We start from the raw sequence: 15,191 nt of genomic DNA, 5'->3' as shown, positions 1-15,191 counted from the left end.
TGTCAGAGGTTGGACAGGGAAATCTCCTAACCTCTGCACCAGTCTCTGCAAGGACTTGTCCTTCTTAGCCTCCCATCTGACCACCTAACAACTACAAAAGCATTCTAATAACGTCAAACCTCTAGATACTGATGCTAGAGAGGCCACTGGATGGAAATACTGAACTACTGATTGTGCCTTAAAATCACTTTGTTATTATCCTCCAAGCTCTCACACCTTTGAGAATATACAACCTCTCAATGTTCAAAGGGGAAGGAGTGGAGGAAATATGGAGAATTTGAGAAAGAAATCGAATGCCTCAAACAACTTGGTGCAATTCATCTCTTCTCGAGTCAATCTTTCTTATTAGTCACAGGGAAATCTTTTGGTGAGGTGAACACTACTTTGGCCAATGGCTTTGAGCCAACAATGCGCCAGTTGGCCCTCAACCCTTTTTTTCTGTCCAACACAGCTGAGGGATGTGACACATGACGAGCTGTCACTCAGGCAATGATTCTCAATAGGGTCAGCCCCAAAGATTCTCGCCCTCTGGTATGCATGCTTTGTGCAGCCTTTTCCAACACTGCGTCAGGGCTGGCCTGTGTGACCGATAAATACGGCAGAAGTAATGGTATGTGATTTCTAAAGCTAGGTCACAAAAGACTCGGATCATTCTGGGGGAAGCCAGCTGCCATGCTATGAGACTCTCAAGCAAGGCTCTGGAGAGGTCCTCACCATGAGGAACTGAGGCCTCCTGCCATGTGTGTGATGCGTCTCAGGAGCAGATCCTCCAGCCCCAGTCTCACATTTTAACTGCAATCTCATGAGAGACTATGATCCAGAACCACCCAGAAGCTACTCCCGTATTTCTGGCCCAGAGAAAATGTGTGAAATCGTAAATGTTAACACTTGCTTTAAGACACTAAGTTTTGGGGCAACTAACAGAGTATCCAAACCTTATAAGTGAAAACGTGTATCATACTTTCCGCCTATAGGAAAACATGTCCCCTGCCCCACCCTGGCTGTATGGGAATCATTACTGCAGAGTCCCAGGCAAAAACACTGAGTTCCGATCTTCACATGGGCAACCAGTTAAAGAAGACATCAAGTCTACAGTCAGGATGCACAGGGACAAAGAAGCCAGGACTCCGAAATCCCTGAGCTAAAGTGAGCCTGTTGCAGAATACTAAAGCCCTCCTGACTCCGGGGCGGACCTTTTCATGGAGCTTTTGGTCACTTGGAAGAGGGGTCTAAAACAGACAGGCAGGTACTGAAAGGAACAGTGTAGCAGGTTGTTTGAAGTCCACCGTGACATAGAAAGGAGTAGCATTTCTGAGCTCCAGATAATCGATGCTATATAGAAATGTTGTTCCAGTTCCGCCCCCCCCCCCCCATTTAAGGATAAGCTGGAAAACAGAATTTTAATGGGAACATTTCAGCTTTTTTACCTTTGCAACTAATTCCACAACATGTTCAACACTTTGTGCGAATGAAACAGCATCCGGCCCATGGACCAGCAGTTTGCCATCTCTAGTGAGGAATCCATTTCTTGCTTCCCTCATTCTCCTCCCATCATAACCTAAGTCTCAAAATTCCTAGTTTCAATTAGTTCCATTTCCGAAGCTTCTTCCACATTTTCTTGGACAATTTCATGCTTTTCAACAAAACACGACCACCCTATTTGTATCCGAGTTGTCCGACTGGCTGTTAGAAAACATTTGTCCCTTTTTAAAATAAATGCAGTTAATAATGTGGCAAAACAGAAGTGAAAGAACAAGTGTCCTGCAGGTGTGTGGAGAACCACCCTTGGGGGAAAAGTGACAGTGCAATGAAGAGTGACAAATTACTCAGTCCCCAGAGAAGCAAGTTAACTCTGACTAAAAGTCTTCACCAGAAGACAACTTCAAAAACCATGCTTTGCTTCCCAACACATCAAGACCCAAGAAAAGGAAAAAATTACGAGGAAATTAGAGTACTCCCTGGTCCTGCTTGCACACATCTAACTATAAACTCAGCAAGAAAGTAACTGTACAACATCTTCCTTAGCGTGGGGAGGGGAACTAGGAAGTGTCGGGAAAGCGAGGGAGAAAACACATCACACACGCACTCTTCTCTTCTCAGCAGCTGCAGCTAACTGTACCATCACAAGTGAAGTAGGTCCCTGTACAGAGGATCTACAGATGTGAATATCAACTCAGCACAGTCTTCTTTGGCTGGAGAATCTTTCATTCATCTGGTGTATAAAAGATCTGGAGGTGACAATACAGCTATGACCATTCTAAATGCAACTGCTCTGGAATGCATGTTTCAAACAACGATCGCCACTCTCTGCCCACCGGTCACCGTTGAAAAAATTCTTAATATTACATAAAATTCCGCTTTGTTTTGCGCAGGCCAGCCTAGGATCTCACAAGTGATGACCACACCAACATCATAAGCAGGATGATGAGAGCAAGGGCTACAAGAGTAAGTAACATTCTGAGTGCCGTGTGTCAGTTCTTTGCAGATACATTTTTCAACCTTAATCCTCCAAAATAATCTGATGGGTAGACATTTCTACTTTATAGAAGTTCAGAAGTGAACTAACCTGGGCAAGGTCATACAGCTTGGCAAATGGCTCGTGAATGTGGGTATATCTGACTCTAGATTCTTAACAACTAAGCTTTATTTTTTCTCATCAATACCTGAAGCTGAAGATTAAGGGCAACCCCAAGTTTTCCCTAACCAATCAACATATTAAACCGATAAACTTAATTCTAGTACGATTACTGTTATTAATCTAAATGGACGTATCATTATTCATTATATCACTGTTGATAAAACACAGACTAATAAGCCTCACGCCTGAGAAGCAGGGGTGAGCGGCACAATTATGAACATGTTTTGGAAGCAAAAAACAATGTTCAAGGATTTGGTATTTAGCAAAGCCAAGAGGAAACCAGGGTGTGTCAGTCTCTGCCCCTGAGAGAGGAGGCAAGAACAGAGACCCTTGTGGGACCCTTAGAGGAGCATCAGTGGAAACTCAAGGTCACGTTCCTCCCCCTCAGACTGAGGAAAGGAGGAGGCTGGTCTGTGGGACCAAAGTAAACCTTCGATAGAAGGAAACTTTCAGAGGAAATGATTTAAGCTTTTTTGGTGAGAAGGGTATTTTTCAAATTCTCTTTTGAAGTTCTTATTTCCATCTTAAGTCTGCACAAATAAAAATAATCATCAGTTTTCAAAGGGTCTTGTGGTTCGCTGCGGGGGAAGGAGTTTGGCTTGGTTTCCTTCAATGAAACTTCCAGGACTTTGGAGTTTTCCTTATTAGAAGGGAAAACTTCAGCCTCCAGGGAGAGGCATTAGCTGTTCCCAGAAGTTGCTTGTATTGTCCTGCCTGATAGCAATTCAGTAAAAGAAGGATACGGAAGATACACTATGTGGCAAGAAGTTAGAGAGACTCATTTTGGAGATGTATGAAGAAGCCACATTAAAAGCGACTACCCTTTTGATCTTTCATCAGGAGGATATATTTACCAAAATGTTTTCAAAGCCAAAGAACATTCTAGAATAGCACTGTCCAATAGATTTTCTATGATGATTGAAAAGTCCTCTATTTGCATTGTCCAAAATGGTAGCCACTCCCACATATGGCTATTTAAATTGATTAAAAGTAAATACAATTTAAAAATTAAGTTCTTCACTTGCACTAGTCACATTTCAGGTGCTCTGTCCCTTTATGTTCCCACAGTTCCCTTCATTTGCATCTATTAGTACATTTATTACATCGTATTGTAATTCTCTCTGCAGTTTCAGCTCAACATAAGGACTAAGAAATATTCAATTCTGAATTCCAGTACTAAGTAGGGTCCAGTACACAAGAGGTAAATAATGGATATGAATAGGAATGGTAAGTGAATAGATGGGTAAATGAATGAATGAGTCAACCCTCTAGTCCATTCTCACATTGACTTCCTAGGGGCCTTGCTGTCAGATAGAATTGCTATATCATTTCCAATAAACTTTAATACCAGATGAATCCAAGAACTTGATGATGATGATAATTACATTAATAAAGATCAAAATGAGACTCAGATCTTGTTGATGATGACAATAATAATAAAGATCAATAATCTTCTCATGAGAATTCTATGGCCTTGGCGTCCAATAACTGTGTTCACTAACAGTTTCCCTCCAGGCGCTGCCTTGCTTTTTTCCAACATGAGGGAAAAATATAATTTTCTTGTTTTTCATACACCGTCCTTTATAAAATGAACACTTTGCTAGATTCCCAAGCATCTCCTCCCAAAGATGTCCTGAAGATCAAACCTAAACTTCTAGACCAGGAGTCCATACACTTTTCCTGTAAGACGTCAGATCATAATATTTTAAGGCTCTTGTGGGATATACAACTATACCAATCTACCAAGAGAAGCCACAGTGCAAAATGCATGAGTATGGCTCTATTCTGATAAGACTTTGGACACTGAAATCTGAATTTCATTGGAATTTTCATGAAACATTATTCTTCTTTTGATTTTTTCCAACCATTTAAAAACGTAATAAACAGCCTGTGAGTCCTACAAAAACAAGCTGTGGGATTTGGCCCACTGGTCTATGTTTGCCCAGTGCTGTTCTAAAACCTGCTCCCAGCTCACATACTTCCTATATAAGTTATAGGTCTAAGAGACGCAGAGATATCCTGACACTGACGGAAACGAACCCCTCATTGTAGACAAGGAGATAGTCAAGAGCTCTGCTATCCAGCAGCTCCAGGGACCAACCAGGAGCCAAACCAGGGACGTGTCAATTTCAAAGGAGGTACTGTGAATGGTGGAGGTGACAGTGGTCCGTACCCACCCTCCCTGGGAGAAGTTCCGGCTGTTGTCACCATCAGCTGAACAGACAGATGAAGGCTCAGCTGGTCTCAAGATTGTCTCCTAAACCAATTTTGTCCAGACTTCTATTAGTCAAAATCCTGATGTACATAAGAGTTTCTTCAAGCCAGTTAATTATGCCTTTGACGTGCAGTTACATTATCTTCAATTAAGCATTAATATATTGTGCATGAACTGACACCGTGTCACGCAAAATGGTAAGGCTCCTGGTATATATCTCCTAAGCTAGTATTCTAAACAGCTTTGTAGGCAGTGACATACTTATTTTCAAATTCATCTGTGTACATTTCCAAAATTACTGCTCTTGAAATTTTCTTTGAAATTTCTGACCTGCTGTTTATAAGTCAAAAAAATATAATCCCTTTTTTTTTGGTAGAACTCCAACTGGTAACTTATGTTAAAAAAGAAAAGAAAAGAAAAGAAAAAAGTCAGATTGGCTGCGTGCTCATAGATGGTGAGTATTCAGGCCTCATACATCTGGTGTTATACCTTAAAGAAAAATGGTTTCAAATGCCCTGAGGACCTCATACACCATGCAGCTTCAAGACCATTTTGCTTTCATCAATTAATAGTCCCCAAATTCTCAAACAGTTGCAGAATGAAGAGGCTTCTACTTTAAAAAGTCAAGTCATATGTGATACACGTAATACAGGTAAAGAGGTGTAAGACACCCAGTTTGTTTTTCTGGTTCCATGTTGGTGTTTCTTCTCCTTCCTATATTTTGCAAAAGGAGCAGAGCAGGTATTTGTTTATAAAGCACTGACAGAATCAAGGCCCTGGATAAACACAGACTCTACATTTTAAATAACATTCAAGTTCCTGAATGAGGCATGCCCTCAACTCCTAGGAACCAGGTGTGACTCTGAGATGGGGGCCAATTTCAACACTTACCTGAAAGGTATCCAAATGACTTTGGTAGGAAATCAAGTTCGTGATCTCGGGAGACTTAGAGTATATTTCCCAATTTGGGCTGGCCTGGAAATAGCATCAAGATGGGCACACATCATAAAAATGTGGTCTCTAGGCCCATTCCCAAGCAGAAATGCACGGCGTAGAGAGAAAAGGAGATCAGCTGCCTATTTAGACGCTCCCCCCCCCACCCCCCTGCCAGATAGGCCTTCACCACCTGTTATTATTATTCTTTGTCTTCATTCCCTGGACTTCTCAAGAGGCCTTCAAGGTTAATAGGGTGGCCTACCTAATTCTTACGTAGTACATTCTGCCTCTTGTCCAGTGCAAATTATCTAGGGCAAAAACCAGGGATTCCCTAACATCTTCTGATGACCACTGATTGTTCACATTGGTGAGATCAAGTCAGAGAGCTCATTTCAACTACTCTAGAAGGAGGCTGGGGACCAAAAGAATGAGGGAAAACAGAATGAAAGAGATGTTGAGATTTCAAGTTGGAAAGGAACTTAGCTGTCACCTCAACAAGCGGTCTTCAACCACGGGTGTGCACGAAAAAGCACTTACGAAGGTTTTTAAACAGACCCATGCTTGGGCCCCATCCCAAGATTTTTATTCATAGATAGAGTTCAGGAATCTACCTATATTTTAAAAAGCTCTGAGACCTAGATCTGGACGCTGATAAAAATTATATTAATTCTGATGTGCCTCCAGGCTTGAGAACCACTGACTAATCGTTCATACGTAAGAAACGGAGACTTACAGAGGTAAGTCACTCTGCCAAAATCAGCCATGTTTGGTTGGATTCAAAATGCAAAGAGCGGAGGAAAACAGCATCAGCTTATGCCTGAGTGCTGCAAGAGGGCTCTATGTGGACGGAGTGCCATTACGTTTTGGATTCAAGGAGGAGACATTCACATTTGGAGACATCCTAGAACTATTTAACTATCTATAAAGTATCTATAGATCTGTAAGATATTTTTCTGGCAGATGGCAGTAAAGCGTTTTAATGTAATAAAGTCAGCTACGCTATGAAAATGCTCCAGATTGTTGGAAGATGTCTTGAAAGGGTGCTCTCCTCAATTTCACACAAGTACAGCTGGCCCCTGAACAACACAGGTTTGAACTGCAGGAGTCCCCTTATTTGCCGAGTTTTTTTTTTCAATAAATACAGTCGGCCCTCGTATTTGCGAGTTTTGCATCAGCAGGGTCCAGCCAATCGTGGATCAAAACTTCCACCCATGGTTGGTTGAATCCGCGGATGTGGAACCTGTGTATATGGAGGGCTGACCATTTTGGACCTGAGCATCTGAGGTTTTGGTATCCTTGGGAGCTCCCGGAACCAACCGCAACAAATACCAAGGGATGACTCTGTATCATGCGGGCTAGCTAAGGCCCTGCCGGCCTAGTCCATTTCCTTCAATCTCAGAAAGTTGGTACTAGTTTAGCCATTACACCTACCACAAGGAGTGGACAGATGTCACACCAAGAAGATGGAAAGGAAGGAAATATGGGGGTTGGGTGGCAACCCTGTGCAAGTGAGGAAAAAGGTACTCCTTCTTCCAAGAAGATGCTGTGCCAGTTCCATACCAGGGTGCAAGGCTTGGTATACGGTGGCCATATTTCAGTCTTCACCAGCCCCTCCTTCAGGCAACCTTGTTCAATGGACAATCTGTGAGATCAGACCCGATCTTCTAGAGCAAAAGTCAGCAAACTCCAGCCCAAATCAGACCTGTCACCTGTGTCTGTATGTAGTCATAGGAGCCTTGCGCTAAGATTGTTTTCGTATTTTTAAATAGTTGGAAAAAAAATCAAAAGAAGAATTTTATGGGATATGCGGAAGTTAGATGAAAGTCAAACTCCAGCGTCCACAAATGAATTTTTATTGAAATACTGCATGCTCATTATTTACGTATAGTAAGTAATTATACACATCATGGCTGCCTTTGCATGACAACAGCAGAGTGAGTACTGCCACGGAGACTGTATCGCCCAAAGAACCGAAACTATTCACCATCTGGTCCTGTACAGAAGCAATGGCTGACCCCTGGTCTAAAGGAAGAAAAGAGTTAACTATTAAGCCAAGTTCCCTTTGTAGATTTCATGAAAAGTTCCAAGCAAATATGGCAGGTGAAATGGTTTCTTTCTATATACAAACATGAAACCGAGACAACGATGGAGGAAGGTCAACTTCATTACCTAGCCACCTTGACAGTACCTTTAAATGTCATCAATCAGTATGTGCCTTGCATGACTTCCAAGGGTTCATTATAAATTACAGCACACGGGCCCCTGACACGATCCAGGGACTGTAACAGGACTCTGGTGATGTAATGTGATAAAGGCGATTTCTCTGTACAGCTCTATATGGCACAGAGCTGGACAATTTCCAAGAACTTTAATTTCCAGAATGCCACCTCTGACTATTCAAGATAATTCCACCCAAGCACCGGGCAACCTTGAAGAAAAATTTAACTTTTCTAGAAATGCTTGTCATTTGGGTGTCATCCCTCAAAATATAAATTTGAAGTTTTTTTTTTTTCCCGATGAGACACACTAAATCCAGGATGTAGATTTTCCAATTAGACTCTTTTTAAACATCTGTTGGTAGGCTGCATTTAATGTTAGTTATTTGAGCAAAGCACAATTTGATTAGACTGTCTGAAACCAAGCCAAAGTCTGCAAAATAATAGCTCAATTAAATTCTGTTTTGCTTTCATTTGTCTTAGATTTTCCTGAGTGTGGTACTGTTGCAAATAATCAAGTAAACCAATTCCTTTCAAACTGAGAGATTTAGGTATATTTTCCATCTTCCCTCCATGTTTATTTAATAATCGATTCCATCTTCGCTATGCTTCATTGAACTTCGTCTTGACACCAAATACATTTCTGTATTTTGCCTTTAGTCTCCTTTAATTTTCTGTACTTAGGAATTAAAGTTCTATGCCATTAATATTACACCTTAAACAGATTAGCAAATGTACAAAGGCAAGCACAGAGCATCAAGGGCAGTCAAACGGCACTGCAGGAGTTTTCTGATTTTCACTCCATACTTGGCAAGATTCATTTCATTGACCCAATGAAAGATTTCGGCGGGACTGACATCGGATTCTTTTAACGCTGTGTTCATGGTCTTGAAATGTTCCTAGAGGTTTATGAACCTGACACCAGTCTGCAGCCTCTTCAACTAAAGTAGTATCAATTTTCCTTTCTTTTTGGCTTAGATATTTCACTCATTCATTCATTCATTCATTCATCACTCACTCATTCACTAACTCATAGGGAAAGAAATATCTACGGATTGCCTGCTTTGTGCCAGGCAGGGTGCAGAATGCCACAGCTTCAAGATGTAAGACTAGGGACTAGTTCCCCTGGCTGTTAGGACAACAGAGCATGACATCATATACAATTCTGGGAAAACAAGGATAAAAGAGAGACCAGGATGGGATTTTCAGAACAGCATGGCCCTCATTTATGCCAAAGTGGACACATTTAAGGAAAATAATGCTCCATCACAATAACACTGATAACGATGGTGGCTGAGATGATGGGAACAGCTAACATTTATTAAGTATTTCTTGTGTGCCCTGCACTGTTGTAGGCCATTTATAATGTAGTAAAACTCAGCTAATCTTCAAAACTCCATAGGATGGGCATGCGGTCACCCCCATTTTACAGATGGGAAGTCTGATGTCTTCTCATCATGTCTGGTTAACCACAACTGACTACCAGCAAAAGGACAGGCCCTGGTGCACTGCTAAAACACATTTTTGAATAGGGACTGATATTAACTGAATTAAAATATAATCTGGAGTTTAACAGGTATTCATTTTCCCTTTAAAAGGAGTTTATATGATTATGAGAAGAGCTAACTTTTCTGAGAATTTACTGTGTCCCAGGCACTGGGTAAGCACTTTTCATGCATTAATCATTTAATCTGTACAATCGCCTTCAGATAGATGAGGTAATCAGTCACGTTCTCTAGATGAGAAAACGGAAATACAGAGAAGTGAAGCTACTTTTCCAAGGTCACTCAGCAGTAAGGGTAGTGCTAGGACCTCAACCTGGGAGCCTGACACCAGAGATCACACTATTAGTCATGATGTGCTTCCTCTCACCATATTCTGAAACACAAATCTCTGTAACTCTCAACCACCTAGCTGAGTTTATATGACGACCCAGTCATCATATAAAACATACTGTGCCTTTGAGGACAAATCACAGCTCATCTTTGACCACAGAGAGGTAGGGCTTCAGGATAAGAATACAATTTGCGCCACCTCAGATAAGGATACTAGGAATATATAAAAGACATGTTTAATTTTAGATACTATTTCAGCAGTTACCGCAGGATCTATCAGGCATCCCAGAAAATAATTCCAGGTCCTTCTCTACTCTGGTATGTGATCAGCACAGACTATGTCAGGTAAGTCAGCCTTGGCAGGTAGAAGGCACACATACTCCCAACGCCAGTGCCCACGGCAGGCATGGCTAATCAACCACAGCGAACCTACAGAGGCCATCCTGGTTCAAGAATCCTTCAAACGGCATTCTAGGCAGAGCCATTTCATACCTAGAGCAAACAAAACCTCTGAGCTCTGTCTATTCTATGTGGTTCGGATTCTTAACTTTATTTCTAGAATAAATAACAATTCCTTTACGTTATCAAATAAAGAACAAACCAGACATAATTTCACCGATGTCTTATTAAAAGCAGCTTCATTAGGTCTGATGAAGCAGCTCTTCTGTATGCAGACAAGGGAGCGCCTGGCTGCAGATCCGACTTCCAGAGAAGACGGGAAGGAACTCGCTAGGCCGTAGCAATAGATATTAATAAAGAAGAAGCATGGGGCAACACAGCAGAGAATTTAGATACAGGGAAACACAGCATATCACAGAGCTTTTCGTTTCCTTCTGAAGAAAGCAGACAGAGACATAATTCTCTTGGACTTAAACTCAAACACAATTTAATCACCAGGGCCTTCTGCCTAAACGGCAGGCATCAAAACAAGCAATATTTGCAATTCTGGATTTGGGGGAATCGGAAATATTATCAGATGGACTGTACTTATGTCCACCTCCTGACAGAAGGGATCATGGCTCTGAATTCCCCTCCTCCCGCTCCAGTAAGAGGACTACGGTCTTCTTCTCAGGTCATCTGATTTAATCCCTAATCAGAACACCAAGAAACTAGGAGAAGGCAACAGAATTTAGCCTTGGTATGGAAGTAAGAGTGGACCAATGAAAGTTCTTGAATAGCAGAGTAACTTGGCATTGAGGGAAAGGCTGAAAGCAGTAGGTAGGCTAGGAGATCCGCACAAAGAACAGAAGATGGTCTGAGGGGGTGGAGAAGGATAAATGATCATTTTTTGCCAAGAGCAAAGCATATCCTTCCTGAAGGTCTGAACTCTGGGACAAAGTAGCAGCAAGGGAAACACCAAGAAAGGAATAGACGGCAGATGCCCAGTGGAAAGAAAACAGCAGATCTGGTACGGTGGTGGGGATGAGGGAAATTAATAAGTTGATGATGACGTGTGAGTCTAACAGGGCCTGGTGACAAAAGTGATCAGCTGGATTAGAGATGATGGAAATTGCTGTGAGGGTGAGCTAAGAGAGAGCCATGAGGGGTGCAGACACGCTTGGAGTCACGGGTGCAGAGGTCCAAGAACAAGCAAAGAAGACAGAAGTGCTATTGCAGAAGATCCAAGGGACTGAACTTCAGGAAAGGAATGAACTTGGGTTCCAGAGGAGAAGTGGGACGCAGAAAGAGAATGGTGAGGACCAGAGGGCACTGAATTCAAGAAGATTCAAAGAAGGCAATTTCCAAGAAGACGAGTCAGCCGAAGGCTGCTACGAAGTCAGACAAGTTGACGTAAGGATGGAGACATGGGCACGGAATTTAGTGACAATAACATTCAAGAAAACGATGAGGGGAAAAGCCAGATTTGGGGGGAGGTTAGGAAGGAAAGTGACTAGTTAAAAAAAAAAAAAAAAAAGTTGAAGCAGCAGACAGAATATTCAGGTTCTAAAAGCTTGATAGCAAAAGAAGGAGCTAGAGAAGAGCTGGGAAGGGTTGAGTCATCCAGCGTTTTTCAACTACCCGTTTAAAATCCACATTTTACCATGAACACCGATAAATGCTGAGCTCTGTCTGCTTGAATGTTTACCAAATTTCCTCAGTGGGATGTAACATAAAAGGACAAGGGCTGGCAGTCTTTGCCCAACTGTGTCCTGGCAGCTTTAAATTCTACTACTTAAGTAGTTAAAAATCTGTTCAGTTGATGAAAGGGGAAAAGTTATGAATAGAAGTCAGCAGCCCTAGACCCCTCAGAAATGACTAGCATTCAGTCTCTGTAACTTACTGCGCAATAATTTCTAACTCAAACAATCGCAACAGCAAGGCGGCCGAAGTCCACCCAAAGTTCAGAATGGGATATGTTCTCTTTAAAATTTTGAGAGCGACTAAATATGACAACCATCTGATGTATGAAAATTATTCACAACCAAAAACAGACAGTCTGGAAATAGCCGGGATGACTTCATTTAGACAGAATTACCCAAATCTGTTTCTAATATACACAGTACACATAATAAATTTTTACAATATGACAAGGAAAACAAACTTAATAAAAGTTCCCGATCTTTTGTTACACAAGCATGCTATATCCATGCTATGTTTATAATAGTTTGCTCATGATATCACAGCTCAGTAACAAAGGCCCAAGCAATACAAAAACAGTTACTAGGCATGACATCAACTCACAACTACCGTAATTACATCGGTACACAAATTTCCCAAACTGTACATTTTCCAAACTGCTTCTCAATTTCAGCGGCTGCCTTTAGACAATTACTTGCAGAGTTGTCTGCAAGCTTTGAGTAATACCCGCCTTTCTTCTCTTTCCCAAGCGTCATTTCCCTTTAGAAAGTGCATATTTCAAGCGCAAGCACTATTTTTCAAATATGCCCGTACATATGTCCAAATTAGGAGACGGTATGGTCTAGTGGTTAGTGACAAGCATTCGGCATCAGCAACTCTGATTCCATTCCATCCTCTGTCCCTGTTTGTGAGGCCCAGGTGGCAGCTCAGGGAGAAGAGGCACAATGTAATGGATAAGAGCACAGATTCCTGAGCTGGACTGTTTGGGCTGGAATCCCAGCTCTGCCACTTGTCAGTGGTTTGGCCCTGAGCGAGTTAATTTCTCTATGCCCCACTTTCTTCACCTGCAAAACGGGAATAATAATAGAATTTACCCTCATCCGGTTATTGTACAGTGGCTGGTTCCTAGAAAGTACAATTTAAGTGTTTGCTTTTTAATATTATTAGTTATATTTCTGGGACTCAGTTTCCTGTTTGAAAACCTGGCCTAAAGTATCCTGACCCACGGTGAATTGAGTACTTTCTCTAATGTTAGGGCAAGGGTTCCATCTAGGTCCTGTTACCTGGATATAGTGAGGTTCAGTGAACAAAGTCTGAATGAATGAAATCCATAGGTTCTGCAATACCCAATAGTGACAGAAGTCAAAAATATTACCTTGTAGCAATTGGTTTTCATCCAATTTCTCTAATTGCTTGCTTTCATGTTCCTGCAGCTAATGCTGATAAATACCTCCACCCCAACTCAAATAATAAGTGTAGGGAAAAAAGATATTGCCCTGTGATTTCAGAAGCATGCTTCTCTAAGGACCAAACTTTTCTAGCCCATCCCATGTGCACGACCTCTGTCTCACTGGCTTGCATGGTCAGCTGGCTTTCCCGACTGGGCAGGGCGCCAGGTGAGCTCGACTACCCCCATTGTCACTTCTGGTCCTTGGTGCTTGTACCAAATGCTGTTATTCTAGGCTTCAGGAAATTTTCTAACCACTGGACAGGGTCCAATGCTGTGTGCTAATGAGTTTCAGATTGGAGGACTTCACTGTGCATGTGTCAGAAAAGTGCCATGGTTTCTGGTGAGGTGGGGGGAGGGAAGAAAAGGCACACAAAAAAGGAAGAAAAAACCAGTAGTTAAAAAATGCTGGCTACTCAAATTGACAGGGAACGTGACCTCTGCACTTCATCAGAAATTCCTGCAGACTTACAAAATAAAGGAGTTTGCTTTTATCACACACTGTGAGGCTCATATGGAAAAATGGAAAACACTACATCACTTGACCTCGGCATGGCCCCTTTCAACCACAGACGAATATTGTGTACAAAAATTCTAAATCAACTTAAGATGTTCCACGAAAAAAAAAACCTTTAATTTTCTGCATTAGGCTTGATGATTACTATTTTGGGTCTTGAGATTTTGCTTAGAAGGTTCACACAGGAAAAGGACTCATAATTCCAGGAAGAGTATTTTCTCACTTCGGGAATATTCACGGTCTGGCCTCCGTTGGGTGGGCACATCACGGTCTACACTTCCCTAGACTCCTTGGAAAATAATGAGCTAAGCCTCACTTACCCAGGTTTGAAAGTCACCCAAGACTGAATCATGATTATTTGCTTACATTAACAGAACATTAAAACAAATTTTAAACAACTTAAGAAAACTCTAGCCATCTTTGCTTGGTGATTCACTTCTCTGGGAAGCTTCTTTCCCCGGTCAAGGCAACCAACAGGCTTGATAGCAAGACTTCTCATCATGCTATCACCGTCTACCAAAGAAGAAGCCCTTCTTAGGAGAGGCTTTTTTTTTTTTTTTAACGAGATTACATTTCTTTTTTTTTTTCTTTTCTTTTCTTTTTTTTTTTTTTTTTTTTGCCACACTTAGCACTGGCAACTTTAAAAATCCAATCCTTTCACATCCTCCAACTGTCATCAACATTTTTTTCAGACGATGTCAATAAAATTGATTGCTTGCAGTTCTGAATTCTGCTCTGCACATGGAAACAATATCATTTGTTTTAAAGTATTTTCGACGGGGGCGGAAGGAGAAACAGAACGTCAGCAAGCCCCTCCACAACATTGGGGCGGGGTGGGGAACAAACCAGAAGCAAAGTAAATGGTCGGCTGGAAACTCTGACGAACATTCCCGATATATAAACCCTAAACCTTACTGTTGTGCCGACCGATATGTCTTCCTGTCAGATATGAATGATGTTTCTGGAACGTTAATACGTTCATTCAATTCTCACTCCCTGTACTTAAAATATTCCCTACTTTGGCTCAGAGGCATCCTGACAGCTTTGTTGTAATCATGGATGTGAGGCCCTCAGACGACACAGTTGTTGAGATGCCTCATACCTACAAGCAATCTGTTGCTTTTACAAGTTTAATCGAGGTATTAGGGATCTGATGGTGGAACCACATCGACTTGACATATTCAACTCAGTTGTCTATCAGAGAAACCACTCTGGGTGGTGGCAGACTTCCATGATGCTCAGCAACTGTACACACTTCTAACTCCCTAATCTGTAATACTACCAAATACAGCTTGGACTGTTTTTTTT

The 15,191-nt window shown here is 41.7% G+C and overlaps 1 protein-coding gene across 13 annotated transcripts in view; it reads right to left on the bottom strand.

Annotated features, from left to right (window-relative positions):
- FOXP1 (forkhead box P1) overlaps positions 1–15,191 on the bottom strand; it is a 380,424-nt gene that overhangs the window by 127,454 nt on the left and 237,779 nt on the right. Inside the window, exon 1 of one of the 13 annotated variants that reach the window (XM_082848501.1) lies at positions 5,745–6,474. The exons of the other annotated variants lie outside the window; for them this stretch is intronic. The gene's annotated coding sequence lies outside the window, so the exon portion shown is untranslated. Of the gene's footprint in view, positions 1–5,744; positions 6,475–15,191 lie in introns of those variants that run through there. 13 annotated transcript variants of the gene reach the window in all.

Source organism: Leucopleurus acutus (genome assembly GCF_964270905.1).
Source record: "Leucopleurus acutus genome assembly, chromosome: 10".
Taxonomy (NCBI): Eukaryota; Metazoa; Chordata; class Mammalia; order Artiodactyla; family Delphinidae; genus Leucopleurus; species Leucopleurus acutus.
The sequence above is the reverse complement of the archived record's forward strand: the minus strand, read 5'-3'. Positions and strand labels throughout refer to the sequence as shown.